The sequence below is a fragment of the Solanum pennellii genome, chromosome 5 (assembly GCF_001406875.1).
Source record: "Solanum pennellii chromosome 5, SPENNV200".
NCBI lineage: Eukaryota > Viridiplantae > Streptophyta > Magnoliopsida > Solanales > Solanaceae > Solanum > Solanum pennellii.
This window is the reverse complement of record NC_028641.1, coordinates 35,478,780-35,485,610: the sequence shown is the minus strand read 5'-3', so window position 1 is coordinate 35,485,610 and position 6,831 is coordinate 35,478,780.

Here is a 6,831-nt window from a genome sequence, read left to right as displayed (position 1 = left end):
GAAAGTTTTCTCTCTTGATGTATATGCCTTACTTGATCCCGGCACTACTTTTATCATTTGTTACGCCTCTAGTAGCTATAAAGTTTGATATTTTACCCGATATTTTGCATGAACCTTTTATAGTACCTACTCCGATGGGTGAGTCAGTTGTTGCAAAAAGGGTGTATAGAAATTGTCCTATAATGTTGACCAATAGAGTTTCTTATGTTGATCTAGTAGAACTTGATATGCTTGATTTTGATATTATTTTGGGTATGTATTGGTTGCATGCATGTTTTGCATCTTTTGATTGTAGGACAAGAGTGCTGAGGTTTAACTTCCCAAACGAACCCGTTGTAGAGTAGAAGGGGGGAAATTCTATTCCTAGTGGTCGTATCATTTCTTGTCTAAAAACATGCAAAATGATCTCAAAAGGTTGTCTGTATCATATAGTAAGAGTCCAAGATCTAGACTCCGAAGTTCCTCCCATTGAGTCGGTACCCGTAGTGTGTGAGTTACCATAGGTCTTCCCTAATGAACTTCCCGGTGTTCCTCATAAACGGGAAATTGACTTTGGCATTGATTTGCTACTGGATACAAATCCCATATCAATTCCTCCGTATCGGATGGCTCAAGCCGAGTTGAAAGAGTTGAGGGCTCAACTCAAGGATTTACTAGATAAGGGTTTTATAAGGCCTCGTATTTCTCCGTGGGGTGCTCCAGTTTTGTTTGTGAAGAAGAAAGATGGGTCCTTGAGAATGTGTATTGATTACCGCCAACTCAACACCATTAAGCATAAGTACCATCTCCCTCGGATTGATGACTTATTTTACCAACTCCAAGGGGCGAGTAACTTTTCCAAGATAGACTTGAATTCGGGGTATCATCAACTTAGGGTGAGAGGGAGGATATACCAAAGACGGCCTTTTGGACTAGGTATAGGCATTATGAGTTCTTGGTCAGGTCTTTCGGTCTCAGTAATGCTCCGGCGTCATTTATGGACCTAATGAATAGAGTGTTTTGAAATTACCTAGATTCATTTGTCATTGTCTTCATTGACGATATCTTGGTATACTCAAAGAATGAGGAATATCATATGGGTCATTTGAGGGTAGTGTTGCAAACCCTTAAAGAACATCAATTGTATGCCAAATATAGTAAGTGTGAGTTTTGGTTGAGATCAGTTACTTTTCTTGGGCACATCATTTCTAGTGAGGGATTTGAAGTAGATCCAAGGAAAATGGAAGCGGCGACAAATTGGCGTAGACCATGGACTCCGACTGACATCAGGAGTTTCTTCAGTTTAGCGGGTTACTATCGGAGGTTCGTGGATGGTTTCGCGTCCGTTGCGTCTTCTTTGACTACTTTGACCCAAAAGAGAGAAAAGTTTGAGTGGTCGAAGGCTTGTGAGAAGAGCTTCCAATTGTTGAAAGATAAGCTTACTTCCGCTCCAGTGTTGACCTTACCTGAGGGTACAAAGGGCTTTGTGGTGTATTGTGACGCATTCCGAGTGCTTATAAAAAATAGGAAGGTGATAGCTTATGCCTCTAGGCAACTAAAGTATATGAGAGGAATTACCCCACTCATGACCTTGAATTAGAGGCCGTGGTGTTTACTTTGAAAATTTGGAGGCATTATCTATTTGGGGTTCATGTGGATGTTTTTACCGATCATAAGAGTCTCCAATATGTGTTTATCACCCCGGCAAGGCTAACGTAGTTGTGATGCCCTAACTAGAATGACTATGGGCAGTGTATCCCATCTTAATGAAGCCAAAAAGGACCTAGCAAGGGAAGTACATAGGTTTGCTAGGTTGGGGTGAGGTTGGAGAGTGCTCCAGATGGGGGTGTCGTAGTTCATCATAACTCTGAATCATCGTTAGTGGTTGAGATGAAGTCCAAACAACACCTTGACTTAGCCTTGATGGATTTGAAAGAATCGGTTCTTGGCAAGTTGAATGAATCATTCTCCCTAGGGGGATGGTGTGTTAAAGTACTAAGGGAGATTATGTGTTCCCGATGTAGATGGGTTGAGGGTTCGGATCTTAGAAGAAGCACATGGGTCCCGCTACTCAATTCATCTGGGGTCGACAAAAATGTGTCATGACCTAAGGGAAATATATTGGCGGGAAGGTCTAAAAAGGGACATAGCGGAATTTGTCACTAAGTGTCCAAATTGCCAACAAGTAAACGCCGAACACCTAAAGCCGGGTGGCTTACAAGAGATCCAAGTTCCAATTTGGAAGTGGAAAGACATCCATATGGACTTTGTAATAGGTTTTTCCCGGACCCAAAAGTCTTATGATTCCATATGGGTGGTTGTGGATCGATTGACTAAATTCGCCCGCTTTATCCCCGTCAAGTCTTCATATTCGGTAGAAGATTATGCAAGAATATTCCTAGATGATATTGTGTGCCACCATGGCATTCCGTTATCCATCATATCGGATCGCGGTGCACTATTCATATCTAGATTTTGGAGGTCGTTCCAAAAAGGGTTAGGTACTATGGTGAAGTTGAGCACCACTTTTCATCCCCAAACGGATGGTCAAGCGGAGCATACAATATCAACCCTCGAAGATATGCTTAGAACATGCATTATTGATTTTAAAGGGAGTTGGGATAGGCATTTACCTTTAGTGGAGTTTGCCTACAACAATAGTTTTCATTCATATATTTCCATGGCTCCCTATGAAGCCTTGTATGGTAGGAGATGTAGGTCTCCTATTGGATGGTTTAAAGTGGGTGATACATCACTTCTTGGTTCTGAGTTGATTTATAAGACTTTGGAAATGGTTTATATTATAAGGAACCGATTGCAAATGGCCTACAGTCGGCAAAGGTCTTATGCCGATAATAGGAGAAGGGATTTGTAGTTCGAAGAAGGTGATAAGGTGTATTTACAAATTTCACCAATGAAAGGGGTGGTTAGATTTGGAAAGAAAGGGAAATTGAGTGCTCTTTATGTGGGTCCCTATGAAATCTTGCAAAGGGTTGGTAAGGTTGACTATGAACTGAAACTTCCTAGTGAATTGGCTTCGGTTCATCAAGTTTTCCATGTTTCTATGTTGAAAAAGTGTATCGATGACCCCGAGTCCGTTCTTCCTATTGAGGGTCTTGGTTCAAGGATAACCTCTCTTATGGGGAAGTCCCGATTCAAATTCTTGATAGGCAAGTCAAGAAGTTGAGGAATAAAGAGGTGGTATCCGTAAAAGTGTTATGAAAAAATCAATTAGTTGAGGGTGCTACATGGGAGGCCAAGGCCGATATGAAGTCCTGTTATCATCATCTTTTTGAGAATTAAGGTTAGCCATTCTTTTTAATTATATAATTATGACAAAGATTTGTGGTTTCTTGGTTTTTGGGTGAAGTTTTACGTAAAGGTATTTTTTGAAAAAAAAAACTTCACAGTAAGTTTTATAGTGAAGTCACTTCAATATTGCTACTAAAAACTTGAAATTTTGCTTGCTTTGAGTTATGTTGTACATTTCGATATGGTAAGTCTTCATGAAATGATAGGTAGCATGTTGTTAAGTTGAATTATGCTAATTGACTCATGTGATGTATGATGAGCTCATATGTGTTGTGAGAAGAAAATGCCTCATGATGAAGTGTTTTGAGCCTTAGGTGTGGTAATATGAGTTTTGATATCTACTTTATTGAAGTGACATGATTTATATTAAATGGATTTTGTTGATTGGTTGGATGCTAGTCTTGGGTCTATTCCTTCCTTCAAAAGAATTTTAGTGTCATTCGGGGACGAATGTTCCTAAGTGGGGGATAATTTAACACCTTAAAAATCCAAGACTCATGGTAAAGACAAACATTGGTGTCAGTCTAAACACTGTTTCTAAGTTCATTTTTAATGAATATAGGTCATTTAGAAGGTTTAAGAACCAAAACATCCGGGAAGTTGGTTCTGTGACAACCCTAAAAATGGATATGTTAAGTAATGAAAATGTGTCTAGAATGCCTACGATTAGACCGGATTCACACGGGTTGATGCGCGTAGAACCAGACCTCTGAACCCTTACAACAGCCAGGACAACTAACTTGGGGAGTTAGTTGAGCTAGGAAATGTTGCGTCCAGCCATTTAGGGCTCCCGAATATGAAGATTTACCCGGATGAGTCATTACCGGACTTAAAAAGGGGAAATATTAAGTTTGGAGGGTCTAGGGGTAAAATGGTCTTTTTCCAGGCTAAGGGTAGTATCGTAAAACCATGAATATATAATTAATTATTTAATTAATAAGGTGGAGAGGTATTTTTAGAAGAGAGGGCCGAAAATTGGCTCTAGAGTGAAGTCTTGCTCCACCCGAGTTCGAACCAAGGTGGAAGCAATGAATTATATTTGTTTTATTTTAAGTTGGTAAATTAATGGAATCAAATAATGTTTATTATTTATTAGCCGATTTAAAATAAAATGGAAATAAGATTTTTTATCATTTACTAAAAACCCTATTTGACTAAGTCCTAAACTAGACTCCTAAGCCTAATAAAACTCTCACTCTCTCACGTCTATCTCACTTTCACGTACAATCTCTCTTCTCCCATCACGTTTCTTTCTGCCAAATAACATTCAAGAACAAAAAATTTACCAAGGTTTTTCACACTTGAAGAACTCACATGAAAATTTAAGAAAAACAATCGTTAATTAATCACATAGGCAAAGAGAAGGTTTTCCATCGAGTGGGTGTTGAACTTTCGGTGTTGGACGTGTGTTTGGAGAAGTTTTTGGGCAGCAAGTCGAGGTTTGAACGTCAAAAAGGTATGAGTTGTCTTCTCTCTTGGTCCCTTCCCAAGAGACCCCTAAGGTTCAATATATTCAATTCGAAAACTAGGGTTGTTCCCCGTTGCATGTCCCTGTCATTTGCTGGAAGATATTAGGCGTGTGTTATGTTTTCGTGATGAATATTTTCATGTATGTGTGTTTGAAATCGTATGAAAGATCACCTGTACGATCTGAAACTATGTGTACGTGTGTGCAATGTGAACCATGACTATGTTTCTTGGGTTTAAAGCTCTAAAATGTGATGTTAGTTATTTGTATTTCATGTACACATGTTTATGTAAATCATGATGTTCATAAGTGATGTAAAAATGCTGATGTGAGTGCAATTCTTTATCGAATGAAATCTTGAAAATGCACCTAAAGAACTCACTAAAAACTACTTAAAACGTCTAAACATTTAATGTTAAAGAAGTGAGAAAATACAGTGCAAAAAATTCCAGCATCTTGTTAATAAGTTTCGGCCAAGCTAAGGGGATTTTCATGCTATGAAAAAAATGAATTAAAATATGTGAGATCACTAAGGATTGAACCCTTGACCTCCCCATGTTAAAAATCAATGAAATAAGATGAGAAAAAGGGAATGTGACATGTGGGATTCGAACCCAAGACCTTGGTTGGAAAATGAATTATGAAAATAAGAAATGAGAGGAGCGGGATTCGAACCCACCACCTCTCAGTCAACTTAAGAAAATTAAAAGAAAAATAAAGGGTGAGGCGCCTGGGAATCAAACCCATGACCTCTAGGCAGAACCAAGGGAAATTAAGGAGAAAAAATTAAAGTGGGTCTGTGGGGGTTCGAACCCACACCCCCTCGGCCAAAGGAGAGAAAATAAAAGAATTGAAATCTAAAAGTAAATGAGGTTGTGGGGGTTCGATTCCACATCCTCTCGGTCCCATTGAGCGAAAAATGAAGAGAAAAATTTAAAGAAATTAAAATAAAATGAATGTTTTGGGTCTTGATCTTAGATCCCCAAGCCGTGTGGACCAAAATAAAATAAATGAAAAATGTAAGTGTTGTCCAGGGGATTCGAAACCGGGTTCCCTTGCCCAAATTCTGTATTGATACATAAGTCATACGTGTATTAAATATTCAAGAATAATGTTGTCTATTTAGATCGAAATTCAGATCTTGACATACATATAAGATGCATAAGTCTTGTACTACATAATCTTAGAAAGATATGAATCACTTAAACGAACTATGAATGAAGCCTCATGGCTTGTATGTAGAGACCCATAAGTGTAGAATACGTTTATAAATAAGTGAACTTAAGATGTATGTAATGAAATGATGTAATCCTAGAGGGTTAAGTAAGAGTGTAAAACACACTAAATGGCCAAGTGCATTGACACATGATGAAATGAACAATGAAATAATGAAATGAACAATGAAATAATGAAATGAAGAATGAAATGATGAATCCATAGAAGGGTTTAGTAAGAGTATGAAATACACTACATAGGCAAGTGCTTTGGCATATGATGAAATGAACATTCACGTAAAAAAGGGTGAGCAATTATGAAGAGCAAATGTGCTATTGTTAATGAATGTGGTGACAACATGATATGAGGCTAATGTAAAAGATGAGAGCAATCTCAAATGAGCCTAGGTAAATGTTACCAAAACGTACTCACCTATGAGAGTGTAAATTTAATGAAGAGAACAGTCTCTATGAACACTCTAATGAAAGTATTGAGATTAACACATTTAATACTAATGATGAGATGAGAAATTATCTATTGAGCTATGATATCCTCATACTAGAAGCCAACTTCCATGACGTGTGAGTGCATGTAATGGAACTTTATACTGAGCATTGATAGACTACCTATGAGCGGTGATGCCTTCTTTCGGGAAGGGCGGAGGTTCACGTAACTCTGATGAGATGAGACTGTCCGGCATGCCGGGTATGGGTCTCCTTATATCTCCTAGTTTTGAACCTATACTGCCAATATAGTGATCTAGCGGGGTTCAATTCCCATGTACGCTAGCATGTTTTGGGTCACTTTGGCTGGTGATTCCACCTCTTTTTGGTGTTGAGTCTCATGACACTGGATTT